Source organism: Salmo trutta, chromosome 38, assembly GCF_901001165.1.
Source record: "Salmo trutta chromosome 38, fSalTru1.1, whole genome shotgun sequence".
NCBI classification, from domain to species: domain Eukaryota; kingdom Metazoa; phylum Chordata; class Actinopteri; order Salmoniformes; family Salmonidae; genus Salmo; species Salmo trutta.
This window is the reverse complement of record NC_042994.1, coordinates 14,430,234-14,446,711: the sequence shown is the minus strand read 5'-3', so window position 1 is coordinate 14,446,711 and position 16,478 is coordinate 14,430,234. Positions and strand designations below refer to the sequence as shown.

At 44.4% G+C, this 16,478-nt stretch overlaps 1 pseudogene; it reads left to right on the top strand.

Annotated features, from left to right (window-relative positions):
- Window positions 1–16,478, top strand: part of LOC115178649 (SEC14-like protein 1) — a 115,995-nt pseudogene that overhangs the window by 80,159 nt on the left and 19,358 nt on the right.

Below are 16,478 nucleotides of genomic sequence, written 5' to 3'. Positions count from 1 at the left end.
ACTACTAACAGTAACCTGTTACATACTGTCTACTAATAGCATTTACTATTTACTACTAACAGTAGCCTGTTACATACTGTCTACTAATAGCATTTACTATTTACTACTAACAGTAGCCTGTTACATACTGTCTACTAATAGCATTTACTATTTACTACTAACAGTAACCTGTTACATACTGTCTACTAATAGTATTTACTATTTACTACTAACAGTAGCCTGTTACATACTGTCTACAAATAGCATTTACTATTTACTACTAACAGTAGCCTGTTACATACTGTCTACTAATAGTATTTACTATTTACTCCTAACAGTAGTCTGTTACATACTGTCTACTAATAGCATTTACTATTTACTACTAACAGTAGCCTGTTACATACTGTCTACTAATAGCATTTACTATTTACTACTAACAGTAACCTGTTACATACTGTCTACTAATAGCATTTACTATTTACTACTAACAGTAACCTGTTACATACTGTCTACTAATAGCATTTACTATTTACTACTAACAGTAACCTGTTACATACTGTCTACTAATAGCATTTACTATTTACTACTAACAGTAGTCTGTTACATACTGTCTACTAATAGCATTTACTATTTACTACTAACAGTAACCTGTTACATACTGTCTGCTAATAGCATTTACTATTTACTACTAACAGTAACCTGTTACATACTGTCTACTAATAGCATTTACTATTTACTACTAACAGTAGCCTGTTACATACTGTCTACTAATAGCATTTACTATTTACTACTAACAGTAACCTGTTACATACTGTCTACTAATAGCATTTACTATTTACTACTAACAGTAGTCTGTTACATACTGTCTACTAATAGCATTTACTATTTACTACTAACAGTAGCCTGTTACATACTGTCTACTAATAGCATTTACTATTTACTACTAACAGTAACCTGTTACATACTGTCTACTAATAGCATTTACTATTTACTACTAACAGTAGTCTGTTACATACTGTCTACTAATAGCATTTACTATTTACTACTAACAGTAGCCTGTTACATACTGTCTACTAATAGCATTTACTATTTACTACTAACAGTAGTCTGTTACATACTGTCTACTAATAGCATTTACTATTTACTACTAACAGTAACCTGTTACATACTGTCTACTAATAGCATTTACTATTTACTACTAACAGTAACCTGTTACATACTGTCTACTAATAGCATTTACTATTTACTACTAACAGTAGCCTGTTACATACTTGCATATCAATTCAGACTTCAGCTGGTTGTGACAGTCATGTCCCCTACTATACATATGAGGTTGTCTTTTTTCCAGAGTTTGGCCTGGCGTGTCACCTGGGAGTCCTGTCAGGGCTTCCCTGTATAGGTGTGGCCAAGAACCTCCTGCAGGTGCAGGGTGTAGAGAAGAACGACGAACACCAGTCACAGGTGAGGGCTCCACCACTCACATTTCACACTGGTTAACACATTCTGATGGATAGCACTCAAATGAGATCTCAACTGACATTGGACTACTAAACTGTAGCCTACCTACAGTAGTTCTGTATTTGAGCAAATGTCTGACCTCCAATGTCAAGCTTTTGTCAAGCTTTTCTTCTCCTCTTCTGTTGTTGACAGACTTCACATACCATCCTCGGTGGTGTGGTCCCTTTTCTTGTGGCTGTATCAAACAACATTTGAATGCAACAACAAAATAATTATAGGCCTACAGTTTTATAGTGTTAATTTAATATTCATGAATCATTCATGTGGGTTTTTGTCTACCTTTGTGCTCTATTTGTCACACTTAGTCATACTGTAGCTGTGTTGAAATTGGAGTACAGAGAGCACAATGCATTATTCATCATTCTATTGTGATAAATGTTTAAAGGTAGTGTTTACTTTGCTGGATCTATTGTAATATTTTATTTTGGGATGTTAGTTTCTCTCCCCAGTGTTTCTGTGGCTTGAACTGTATTATACAAGTTGAGCAAAAACAAAAACCTATTGGTGAAAACCGTAAACCAGCTTTTATTGAAGAGAATTTTGGTGGGAGAAGTCTCCGGTAAATATATAAACTCAGCAAAAAAAGAAACGTCCTCTCACTGTCAACTGTGTTTATTTTCAGCGTGTGTGAATATTTGTATGAACATAACAAGATTCAACAACTGAGACATAAACTGAACAAGTTCCACAGACGTGACTAACAGAAATGGAATAATGTGTCCCTGATCTGGGTCAAATTCAAAGTAACAGTCAGTATCTGGTGTGGCCCCCAGCTGCATTAAGTACTACAGTGCATCTCCTCCTCATGGACTGCGCCAGATTTGCTTGTTCTTTCTGTGAGATGTTACCCCTCTCTTCCACCAAGGCACCTGCAAGTTCCCGGACATTCCTGGGGGGGAATGGCCCTAGCTCTCACCCTCCGATCCAACAGGTCCCAGATGTGCTCAATGGGATTGAGATCCGGGCTCTTCGCTGGCCATGGCAGAACACTGACATTCCTGTCTTGCGGGAAATCACGCACAGAACGAGCAGTATGGCTATTAGCATTGTCATGCTGGAGGGTCATGTCAGGATGAGCCTGCAGGAAGGGTACCACATGAGGGAGGAGGATGTCTTCCCTGTAACGCACAGCGTTGAGATTGCCTTCAATGACATCAAGCTCAGTCCGATTATGCTGTGACACACCGCCCCAGACCATGACGGACCCTCCACCTCCAAATCAATCCCGCTCCAGAGTACAGGCCTCGGTGTAACGCTCATTCCTTCGACGATAAACGCGAATCCGACCATCACCCCTGGTGACCAGTCCTGTCTGGTCCAGCGACGGTGGGTTTGTGACTATAGGCGACGTTGTTGCCGGTGATGTCTGGTGAGGACCTGCCTTACAACAGGCCTACAAGCCCTCAGTCCAGCCTCTCTCAGCCTATTGCGGACAGTCTGAGCACTGATGGAGGGATTATGTGTTCCTGGTGTAACTCAGGCAGTTGTTGTTGCCATCCTGTACCTGTCCCACAGGTGTGATGTTCGGATGTACCGATCCTGGGCAGGTGTTGTTACACGTGGTCTGCCACTGCGAGGTGGATCAGCTGTCCGTCCCGTCTCCCTGTAGTGCTTTCTTAGGCATCTCACAGTACAGACATTGCACTTTATTGCCCTGGCCACATCTGCAGTCCTCATGCCTCCTTGCAGCATGCCTAAGGCACGTTCACGCAGACGAGCAGGGACCCTGGGCATCTTTCTTTTGGTGTTTTTCAGAGTCAGTAGAAAGGCCTCTTTTGTGTCTCTAAGTTTTCATAACTGTGACCTTAATTGCCTCCCGTCTGTAAGCTGTTAGTGTCTTAACGACCGTTCCACAGGTGCATGTTCATTAATTGTTTATGGTTCATTGAACAAGCATGGGAAACAGTGTTTAAATCCTTTACAATGAAGATCTGTGAAGGTATTTGGATTTTTACGAATTATCTTTGAAAGACAGGGTCCTGAAAAAGGGATGTTTCTTTTTTTGCTGAGTTTATATATTTTTTTAAAGCAGTTTGTTTCGTTGTGGGAAATTCCAATCCAAAGTTACAAATAATAAAATTTGAAGGAAATGCATTGCATGCTTCAGGCTTGCAACAGAGCAGTGATATAGTGTGATGGTTTGGTGTCTGTAATGACTGATGGAGAGGTGATAGTAATGAGAGAGGTAAAGGAGGTAAGGGATTCACTCTCTTCTGATTTTGAATGAGAGAGAGGGAGACCGACAGACAGACATGGCACTAACATGACTAATGTGACCACAATGCTAACAGATTTCCATGGTTAAAGGCCATGGGAGTTTAGAGCAGTACCCTGAGCACACGCCACCAAAAATCAACTGCCAAACGGCTCCACAACCTAAAAACTTAATTACCATCCAATAACCGCAGCTCAAACGGTCCCCACGACGCACATCTATGTTAGCGTAGCGCACTAATCTTATACAACACTTTGTGAAAAACAGTTGATGTCCCTCAGCTCTGCTTTAGCTCTAACGGCTGTTATGTTTAGACTCAGATTAGGTTTCCACTGTTTATGACCAGAGAAACCGGTAGCAACTCCCAAGTTAATTCGATCTCTCTCAGGCGACACTTAGCGTCTCACAGACGATAGCGATGGCATAAGCCTCGCTAACCGAACTACTGTAGCCACGGTGTGGATTGCATTGGCTGAGATTTCTGAGCAAACTGATACAGTATCTGTCAGTTAGCTACTGTTAGCTAAAGTGTTGGCTCTTAGCTAGTCTTTCATTAAGGTATCAGGTAGCTTTTAGCCGCCCAGATACATTTCCCTCGGGCTTTTAGCTAGCGACGCTCCAGTTATTTTAAATGAAACATTAGAACACCTCTTATCTTGACTTTGGTACTGGCGTCAGGCTCTGTTTTCAAACGATGACTCACTGCGGATTGTAGAATGATAGATGTGACCTCTCTGACTTCAATATAGCTTAGATACAAGCGTAGCGTTAAACTGCCATGTGTGTAATTGTTTTTGCTCATTAATTACATCAATGCAACATGAGTCATATTTGTTCCTCCAACTGCTCTCACCTGAATTAGATTAGGGGAATCTGTGTTCATACGTCCAGAGTGAAGGAGACGTCAAAGATACGCCCAGACATCCAATGTGTCTCTGGGGTTTCGTTATGTCCGAGTGTTTCTTAACATTGCGATGACGCCCAATTCAAATCCAAGCAAAATGTCCATTTATACATCACAATACAATTTACGTGAATTGTTCATGGGATTTAAACATGAAGGCATTTTTAGAAGTTCCTGTGGTCATGGAGCCTCTGTTGTCACGGTGACATCACATTTCTGTGTTCCTGTTACCCCCTGCGTCTTATAATGGGCTAAAGGTTTGTATGGCCATGCCACTGGTCTTCTCCCATTGTGTGTGCATGTGTACATATGTGTGTGTTATGCGTCACTGCATCAGTGGTTCTATTGTGTGCATTGCCAGGGAGAGACTCACTGAGGCCTGTTGAATGAGATGAGCTCGATGGATGGGGGCTTCATTCCGTTCACACGGCAGCTGCTGCCCCTGCCTGCTGCTCTGTGGATGAAATTCCTGTCTCTGTCTCTCTTGTTCGCTGCTCTTTCTTCGGCTCCACTCTATTTCCCAGCTCTCTCTCACTCCTTCTCTCTCTACTCTCTCTACAACTGCCGTCTCTCAATATCCCATCATCATTTTTCCCTCTCCCAGTTCTCTCAGACCCTTTCACGCACTCTTTCTCCCCCTCCCTCCTCCTCTTCCTCTCTGGCACTGAGTCAAACCATTGTGTTATTGATGGTTGGCCTGTCTCATGTCCTACTACCCAGGGCGGCTGACTCAGACAGACACAATGTTCTCCTAGATACCACCAGATGGGCCCTACCTGGCCCCTCACCTGGCGTATCCTCCTGTCCTGTATTATAATTAGTTATAGTAAAATGGATAGGACATCAAAGCTTTCATTAGTTTAAAGCCAAGCCCTCATCTCCAATGAGACACCTGTTACAGCATCAGACTTGGCAACAGGGATGAGGATGGTTAGTTTTTATCTGAATGTATCTCAAGCTGATTGCAGGATCTGAGAGCTCTCTCATATAAACACTGCATTATCCAATATGTGAAATATCAGATTTTTAACTTTCAAGTTTAAGGTCGAGTGAAGACGGGATGATGTGGTTTTTCACGTACTGATGACTCACACCATCCTATGCACTTCAAATGAGATATACACTACATGACCAAAAGTATGTGGACACCTGCTTGTCAAACATCTCATTCCAAAATCAAGGGCATTAATATGGAGTTGGTCCCCCCTTTGCTGCTATAACAGCCTCCACTCATCTGGGAAGATTTCCACTAGATGTTGGAACATTGCTGCGGTAACTTACGGGCACCGATGTTGGGCGATTAGGCCTGGTTCGCAGTCTGCGTTCCAATTCGTCCCAAAGGTGTTTGATGGGGTTGAGGTCAGGACTCTGTACAGGCCAGTCAAGTTTCTCCACACCAATCTCAACAAACCATTGGACCTTGCTTTGTGCACAGGGGCATTGTCATGCTGAAACAGGAAAGGATCTTCCCCAATCTGTTGCCATAAAGTTGGAGGTACAGAATTGTCTACAATGTCATTGTATGCTGTAGCGTTAACATTTCCCTTCACTAGAACTAAGGAGCCTGAACCATGAAAAACAGCCCCAGGTCAGTATTCCTCCTCCACCAAACTTTACTGCCAGATGGTGAAGTGTGATTCATCACTCCAGAGAACGCATTTCCACTGCTCCAGAGTCCTATGGCGGCGAGCTTTCACTCCCGGCCGAAGCTTGGCTTTGCACATGATGATCTTAGGCTTGTGTGCGGCTGCTCAGCCATGGAAACCCATTTCATGAAGCTCCTGACGAACAGTTCTTATGCTTGTTGCTTCCAGAGGCAGTTTGGAACTCAGTAGTGACTGTTGCAACCGACGACAGACGATTTTTACACGCTTCAGCGTGTAAAGGTCTGTGAGCTTGTGTGGCCTACCACTTCGCGGCTGAGCCGTTGTTGCTCCTAGATGTTTCCACTTCACAATAACAGCACTTACAGTTGACCGGGGTAGCTCTAGCGGGGCAGAAATTTGACAAACTGACTTTTTGGAAAGGTGGCATCCTATGACAGTGCCATGTTGAAAGTCAATGAGCTCTTCAGTAAGGCCATTCTACCATATGGAGATTGCACGGCTGTGTTCTCGATTTTATACACCTGTCAGCAACGGGTGTGGCTGAAATAGCCAAATTCACTAATATGAAGGGGTGTCTACATACTTTTGTGTAGATAGTATATTACCAGGGAGGGAACAGGACAGCCACTAGCATGTTGCCTTGTGAGAAAGACAGGGACATGGCTGACAGGGCTGTGAAGAACATATCAGGGTCTCATCCTCCCCTCAAAGAAAAGAGAGACCGAGGAGATGGAAGAGAGAAAGACTTTGATATTGCAAGAAAAATAAACACGCGCACAGACAGAGAGAAAGTCAAACTCGCACGGACGGATGGACGGACGGACGGACGACCAGACTGACAGTAGTAGTGTGCATAAATGATGGTCTGACCTCCACTCCTCCTCCTCAGATTGCCTCATTGCAGAAGGGAGGAGAGAGCTTCCCTCTGACTAGCGACATCAGGAAAAGTGCTGGGGAAGGTAAGACTCACGTGCACGTTCACTGCATCGCACACAACGCGTAATCAGTAGTTCTAACCAATACAGTCTCTCCTCCCTCTGTCTGTCTCTTTGTTTCTCCTCTCTCTCTCGCTCCATCCCTTTTCGTCCTCTTTCTTTCTAGGCCCTGCGTAGTTCTGACAGCAGTACCAAACCAGTGTATGTTTCAGTGGGCCACAAGATCAGCCTGGACACGGCCCTGCGCCTCACACACTCCTGCTGCCGCTACCGTGTCCCAGAGCCTATCAGACAGGTACACACACACACACAGAGTCAAACACAAAAACATATTCCCACACGCATAAGAAAAGAGCCACTCAGTCACCAGATTAGAAGTCTATCCAATCAATGAAAGCCAACTGAGAAAAACCCTGTCAAATGGCAAATGGCTGGGAGGAACAGAGCAAATCAATACGGCTTGCTGGACACGAGACACAATGTGAAGTTAACCTGTCTGCTAATGATTCTCTCATAGAGAGGGATGGAGGCCGCACTTGCCACAAATCCTGTTGTAACATGGGCAGCGCCATTAATTAACGTTTATAATGGCAAAAAGAGGGTGGGCAGGCTCTCTAGCTAACTTTATGCTCAGCTCCACCTGCAGTCTGTTAGTGTTATTCTGCATTCCTGCCACTAGACTGTGCTGTTCCCTTAGAGATAAGTGTGGTGGCATAACTCATCTGTCTTACACACTGTGCTGCTGTCAAAACCAGCCCTGCACTGCACCCAGTGCTCTCACACACACACACATGCACAGAAACACGCTCGCTCACTCACTCACTTTCTCTCTCGATTTCTCATTCTCTCTTTATCTTTCTTTCTCGCTCTCTCTACCCCCTCTCTCTGTCTCTCACTGTCTTTTTTCTCCACTGCAGTCGGCACGTACGCACGCACGCGCACGCACACACACACACACACACACACACACACACACACACACACACACACACACATGCTAATGTGTTTACTGGGTGCTGAGGGTTCGTCCAATAAGATTGGACCTGGACATCGCTGAGAGCAAGGGGACTGGCAGAAAGATAACCGCTCTGTTCTTTCTCTCTTCATATCTCTCTCTCTCCCTCTCTTCCACTCTCTCCCTCATCTCTCATTCCCTGCTTTATTTGGTTCACCTCACGTATCTGTCTTTGTCTATCTCTTTCTCTCCATCTATCTCATCTCTCTCTCTACACCTCTCTCTCTCTCTCTCTACACCTCACTCTCTGTCTCTACACCTCACTCTCTCTCCAGACGGTCGTCAACGTTGACCCTTGACAATCCGTATTGCTGCCAGCCAGCACTCAACCACGTACACACACACACACACACACACACACAAACACACACTGATGATAGCGCAGAGCCAGCAGTGACAGCTTGCCAAGTTTTCTCGTGCTGTGGAAACAACAATATGCTCCTGCTACTCAGCGTTTAATTGCGGTTTGCTGTTGGGACCCAAACACAGGTGCAGGTGGCGGAGGTTTGCCAAATAAGGGCACAGGCATCGTTTATGCATTCAGGAAGAGGGACAAATTGGAGCGTGTACGTTAATGAGGTGTTTTGGGGTATCGGAAGTAGGGATTTGGGTTGACAGGTTGGGTTAAGGAGCTGGGTATGTAGACTGTTCATGTGAGATGGGTTGGGGATCGTACTGTAGCAAAATCATTTTAACTAGGTTGCAGTTGGCACCTGTTCAGAATGTAAACTTAAACCCCTCGCCTCTTTTTCCATTCCTCTTCTCCTCCCCTATCTTTTCCTGTCCTTTCCACTTCCCTTCTTTCATCTTCTCCCCTCTTCTCCTCTTTTCTTTCCTCTCCTCTATTCTCCTGCCTTCCTCTCTTTCCTCTCCTCCTCCCCTCTTCACTGTACCTGTTCAACCTGAGAGAAAGAAAATCCCTCAGTCTGTCTGATCTCTACAGTTGAGAGCGAGATGAAAGAGAGAGACGACGTCGTGGTTGGAGTCTGCAGTGAAGTTGATGGTGCAGAGGGCTGAAGGCGGAGGCACTGCAGCAGAGTCTGTATGCACAGTGCGTTGAGTGCGGAGGAACACGCGCTTTTACACTAACGTGATGAAGCTCTCCATCTCACGCTCATATGCACTTTTAAACTCTCATAGACTCCCTCTGCAAATACACTCATTCATATCAATATTATGCACAGTCACTTGCTCATACACTCAGTCACTCGCACATATTCTTCATAGTCGCTGAGAAAGCATGAGACAGCGTAGCCCATTGCGGACATTCAACCTTTTCCATGAGTAAACACTCTTAGAGCCCTTAGAGGAAGATTGACAAGTGTGTGTCAATAACACACACACACACACACTCCCCTCTTCCTAGCCTTTCTTAATGAGGCCACAAACAAAGCTAATGGACAGTAGGAGTCCTTTTACCTAATGATGAGGGAGGCCAGGCAGGCCTCATACAGTTGAAGTCGGAAGTTTACACACACTTAGGTTGGAGTCATTAAAACTTGTTTTTCAACCACTCCACAAATTTCTTGTTTAACAAACTGTAGTTTTGGCAAGTCGGTTAGGACGTCTACTTTGTGCATGACACAAGTAATTTTTCCAACCGTTGTTTACAATTGTTTACAGACAGATTATTTCACTTATAATTCACAGTATCACAATTCCAGTGGGTCAGAAGTTTACATACACTAAGTTGACTGTGCCTTTAAACGGCGTGGAAAATTCCAGAAAATGTTGTCATGGCTTTAGAAGCTTCTGATAGGCTAATTGTCATCATTTGAGACAATTGGAGGTGTACCTGTGGATGTATTTCAAGGCCTACCTTCAAACTCAGTGCCTTTTTGCTTGACATCATGGGAAAATCAAAAGAAATCAACCAAGACCTCAACAACAACAAAAATTTGGCCTCCACAAGTCTGGTTCATCCTTGGGAGCAATTTCCAAACGCCTGAAGGTACCACGTTCATCTGTACAAACAATAGTACGCAAGTATAAACACCATGGGACCATGCAGCTGTCATACCTCTCAGGAAGGAGGCGTGTTCTGTCTCCTAGAGATGAACGCACTTTGGTGTGAAAAGTGCAAATCAATCCCAGAACAACAACAAAGGACCTTGTGAAGATGCTGGAGGAAACAGGTACAAAACTATCTATATCCACAATAAAACGAGTCCTATAGCGACATAACCTGAAAGGCTACTCAGCAACGAAGAAGCCACTGCTCCAAAACCGCCATAAAAAAGCCAGACTACGGTTTGCAACTGCACATGGGACAAAGATCATACTTTTTGGAGAAATGTCCTCTGGTCTGATGAACCAAAATAGAACTGTTTGGCCATAATGACCATTGTTATGTTTGGAGGAAAAAGGGGGAGGCTTGCAAGCCGAAGAACACCATCCCAACCGTAAAGCACGGGGGTGGCAGCATCATGTTGTGGGGGTGCTTTGCTGCAGGAGGGACTGGTGCACTTCACAAAATAGATGGCATCATGAGGTAGGAAAATTATGTGGATATATTGAAGCAACATCTCAAGACATCAGTCAGGAAGTTAAAGCTTGGTTGCAAATGGGTCTTCCAAATGGACAATGTCCCCAATTATAATTCCAAAGTTGTGGCAAAATTGCTTAAGGACAACAAAGTCAAGGTATTGGAGTGGCCATCACAAAGCCCTGACCTCAATCCTATAGAACATTTGTGGGAAGAACTGAAAAAGCGTGTGTGAGCAAGGAGGCCTACAAACCTGACTCAGTTACACCAGTTCTGTCAGGAGGAATGGGCCAAAATTCACCCAACTTATTGTGGGAAGCTTGTAGAAGGCTACCTGAAACATTTGACCCAAGTTAAACAATTTAAAGGCAATGCTACCAAATACTAATTGAGTGTATGTAAACTTCTGACCCACTGGGAATGTGATGAAAGAAATAAAAGCTTAAATAAATAATTCTCTCTACTATTATTCTGACATTTCACATTCTTAAAATAAAGTGGTGATCCTAACTGACCTAAGACAAAGCATTTTTACTAGAATTAAATGTCAGGCGTTGTGAAAAACGGATGTATGTATTTGGCTAAGGTGTATGTAAACTTCCGACTTCAACTGTATATCTGCTCTGCTCATCACAGCTGCCCTGTAACATTGTGTTTCCCGCAGCCCTGAGAGCCCTGAGCTGAGATACTCATCCATTACTCTGCTCTGCATCTGAATCAACAGGAAATGCTAAAGCAGCACTGTTGCTCCCCAGCTGGTTGCCGTAACAAATGGATTTTCAATGTGAGCGATTGTTGGAGGTAGCGTTAGCGGTGGGCCGTGGTGGGCCTTTGTAGACAGAGGTAAAGGGATGCTGATGGTAGTTTTGTGTGCCGGTGTCCCCGCTGAGACTCTGGCTTCTGTGTTTGTTTAAAGGGAAGGCTTTAATCTGTGTTGTGTGTTTTGTGGGCGTCTATCTCTTCCTACTGCAGCAGCTACACACACAGACTGCTTACAGAATCTCATGCCTATTGTGTCTCTCTCACTCCCTTTGTTAATGTTTGTGTGTGGGTGTGCATGCCTGTCACATTTCTCTGCATCTGTCTGTCTCTCTCCATTTCTCTCTCTCTCTTTCTCTCCCCCCTCCAATCTCTCGCTGTCCTTTCCTCACTCTCTCTCTCCCACCCCCCATCTTTCCCCTATCCTCTCCTTTGAATAATTCAACCCCACAGAGCTTTGTGTTTCTGTCTGTTGACACTGATACATTAACAACACCCACCCACCCAAAACAAACCCAAACACATTCAGGCTACTGCAGGCCTGGATTCAAACCCAAATACATTCAGTCTACTGCAGGCCTGGATTAAAACCCAAATACATTCAGTCTACTGCAGACCTGGGTTCAAGCCCAAACACATTCAGTCTACTGGAGACCTGGGTTCAAACCTACAAATATTCAGTCTACTGCAGACCTGGGTTCAAGCCCAAACACATTCAGTCTACTGGAGACCTGGGTTCAAACCCCAAAATATTCAGTCTACTGCAGACCTGGGTTCAAGCCCAAACACATTCAGTCTACTGGAGACCTGGGTTCAAACCCCAAAATATTCAGTCTACTGCAGACCTGGGTTCAAACCCAACACATTCAGTCTACTGCAGATCTGGGTTCAAACCCAAACACATTGTCTACTGCAGACCTGGGTTCAAACCCAAACACATGCAGACCTGGGTTCAAACCCAAACACATTCAGTCTACTGCAGACCTGGGTTCAAACCCAAACACATGCAGACCTGGGTTCAAACCCAACACATTCAGTCTACTGCAGATCTGGGTTCAAACCCAAACACATTGTCTACTGCAGACCTGGGTTCAAACCCAAACACATGCAGACCTGGGTTCAAACCCAAAATATTCAGTCTACTGCAGACCTGGGTTCAAGCACATTCAGTCTACTGCAGATCTGGGTTCAAACCCAAATACATTGTCTACTGCAGACCTGGGTTCAAACCCAAACATATGCAGAGCTGGGTTTGAACCCAAACACATTCAGTCTACTGCAGACCTGGGTTCAAACACATTCAGTCTACTGCAGACCTGGGTTCAAACACTATTTAAAATCTCTCAAATACTTTGAGCGTTTGTTTGAAGCCTGCCTGGAGTGTCAGATAGGCGGGAATTATTTTCTTGGACTATTCTATTGGTCCATTGAGCCAGGCAAGCTCAATCAAGCCCAGTTTTGAAATGATTTCAAATAGTATTTGAACCCAGGTCTTGTATCCAGTACATTTTATCTCCTCTCCTCTATGGAAACAATTGACAGTGCAGATGCAGAAAACACACAATGCAGGAGAGAGGCTAGACACTAACTATGAGAAATTACACCGGCAGAATCATCACACTAACTTCTGTCCTCTTCCTGCTGTGTTATCATGGATGGGGATTGAGTGCGACAAATGCATCTCACTTAAGGTGTTCAGTGTGCTTAGTGCATGCCATGTGTTCTACTGTAGTGGGTGATCAGAGTATATTGTAAGATTTCTTGACAAAGACTCGGAGATGTGATTCAAAATGTTGACTATTTACTGTGTCCAGCTACTGTCTTACAAAGATTTGAACTAGCTTACACTTCGCACAACTTGCATTTTATCTCTGAGCAAATATCACCAGTTATTAATATTTTGTTATGTGTGAAATATTGCAGAAATAGTTCATTTTCATAATATTGCAGAAAAATAAGTTACTTTGAACGATTTCACTCTGCAAGTGTGCTTTTTTTCCGTCGGTGGAGGCGATACTACTGCAACATTAAACGGTGCTGCTTGTTGAAGCCCTCAGGTTTTCTAAATGTTAATATATTTCTGTTTGACATTTTCAGCTTGAACCAGAAACCCAGTCCAGCTGGAGGAATAAAGAGAGGGAGAGGGATGGAGGGAGAGAGATGAAGAGAGGGATAGTGTAGCCAGACAAACTGCTGTAGGGCTGCTGGGGGAGAGCAATAGACGTGCCTCAGGCCAGTGGAACGAGGCCAGGGCGCAGAGTTAGAGAAAGAGAGTGAGTGTGTGTCTGAGTGTGTGCGTGCGTGCCGCATGTGCGTGTGTGTGCGTAAACATGTCTGCATGCGTGTGAGTGTGCGTGCAGGCATGCGTATGTACATGTTTGTGTGAAATAGCGCCAATGCCCCCTGCCAAGTGTCACAGCTTGACGGCTCAGTGTCCACCTGTGCACCAACACCCTGCCAGTCCTGCTCCCAGTGTAAGAGCTCTATGGGTGACAACGGGAGACTGGTGGACAAAGCTTCAATCAGACCCCTTCATTCCCGTTGGCACTACCTTTTCTACCTTCTACCTCTCCTTCTGTCAATCACACGCCAATGCATCACCAACATCTCTCATTCTCTCTCTCTCTCTTCTTTTCTTTTGCTCCCTCCTTTCTCTCCCACTCCCATCCAAAGCAATGACAGATCAGTGAGTGTTGTCTCTTGTGCTTCGCTGAGTGCTATGGGAAGTTATGATAATGAGGAAGTTGGAACCCACCTGTTATTTATGCGTGCTCCGCGCCACGCCAACAGCTACTGGAGCAGACTCCAGATGTATCAAAGTTTAACACTGGTCTTTTATGATGTTTTTGTGATGTGAAGTTTTTAAGGGTATTTTAAGATCTGTTTGAGTGCGTGTTCTCCGGGGTTGTGAAGTTTTGTGTGTGTGTGCGCACAGTTTCTGTCTATGTGCCAGCGTGTGTTTACACATGTTTTCATGCGGGTGCTGGGTAATTCAGGGGCTTCAGCTGCAAATGGAGTGACTCAAGTCCTTGCTGATTGATAGACAGAGAGGAGGAATCCCCAGTGAAATTCACACTCTGACAGTTCTCGTTAAAGTAACTGACACTAGGCCTTTACCACTAGGCCACACATTCATTACCAAACACATTCTAAACCCCCTTTCATTCTAAATCCTCATATCTACCTTATACCATCCATGACTTACACCTAAAGCACAAACGCACACATACGCATAGAAACACATACACACACACACACATACACTTAGAAACACATACACACACACACATACGCATAGAAACACATACACACACACACATACGCATAGAAACACATACACACACACATACACTTAGAAACACATACACACACACACATACGCATAGAAACACATACACACACACACATACACTTAGAAACACATACACTCACACACATACGCATAGAAACACACACACATACGCATAGAAACACACACACACACATACGCATAGAAACACACACACACACACATACGCATAGAAACACACACACGCATAGAAACACATACACTTACAGCTAAAGCACAACCACACACGCACAAACAAATCTCACACACACACAATCCACGACTCTTACTGAGTCACGTAGCAAGAACAAAGGCAGGTCGGAAATCAAATAAACAGTTCTAGATTAGTTTTTAAACAATTTGATGGATGAATGGTTGGCATTGTCATGTCGAGATGAAGCACACAGCAAGTCTTTGTGATGGGTTCTTGTTGTTTTTTGTTTCAGGCTGCTTTTTTCCAATCCTATGTGGGGGAGGACAGGGGATCCTAAGTTGAGAAGTGTAGTGTCATAACTCAAACATTCACAGAGATCTTGCATTGTCAATGAGATATTGCAGAATACGTAGGTGTGCAGTTTTGTGACAGTGGGAAGACAAGAGGCCTAATTGGTGTTGTTGACGGCAGCAGAAGTTAACCCCTCTACTATCTTTTTGGGATTGCAGGCGGACATGCGCTCCAGAGAGTACCTCCGTGTCCACTTCCCAACTGCTGCAGACACCTGAGCATAGAGGAGATTGGTAGGTGTTTCAGCAGACACACACACAGAGGTAAAGCACTCATTGCAGGCATTTGCCGTGGCTTACAAATACTAACACTTGTGCTGTCCCCACTGCTGTGGAGGGAGATAAAACACTGTCCCATTTCAAACAGATATATTGCTGGTATTGATGTGACTCTCGCTCTCTTCTCTCTCTCTGTCTTTCTCTCTCACTCTTCCCCTTTCTCCTTCCGTCTTTCTCTCTGTGTCTCTCTCTCTGTCTCTCTCTGCATTCTTTGGATCTGTGCCAGGCTGCCAGCCCAATGCTGAGCCCTTAATGTCCTTACAGAGGGTATTCCAGGTACTACTGTTATCCCAGGACAGCCTCTCTGCAGGGGGGGGGGGGGTGGGGGGGGGGGGAGGTGAGCCAGTGGAACCACCTGGGGTTGAGCAACGAAGGAGGGAGGTCAGAAAAAGGGGTGTGAGGCAGTGGCTGTTTGTGCCGTTCAAGATTAGGGAGAGGATGTAGGTGCACAGGTTGGAGAGACAAATTTGAGTAATTAATGTGGCAGACAGTGACTCATTTAATACCACCGTGCACACTCTTGCCTGCATCTACCTGATAAGGGGTGTAATCATTAGTCCAGTTTGCAACTTAAACAAGAGTTTCTTTTGGACAAATGTAGGTAGGTCCCTCCCGATTTCATTCTGTTTGCGTTCGTTTAAGAAACGTTTTGTAACAGAATCGGCGGAATAAATACACACTGATCACCCGCACACCCGGTTCACTTTCATAGCAGCCACATACAGCATCATCACTTTGCTCATTGTATAATTCTTTCTCACATCTACTGTACACGCTCTCCTTCTCTCACCTTTTCCCTTTGCTTGTGGACTTCAGTGCACAACACAACAGCTGTCTGTGACCAGGCGCAAAAAAACCTCTCCAAGCCAAACCTTCATACCGCTAACCGATAGACAGCCTACATCATTGTCACCATATTAACATTATAGTTAACAAACTAGACCTAACGT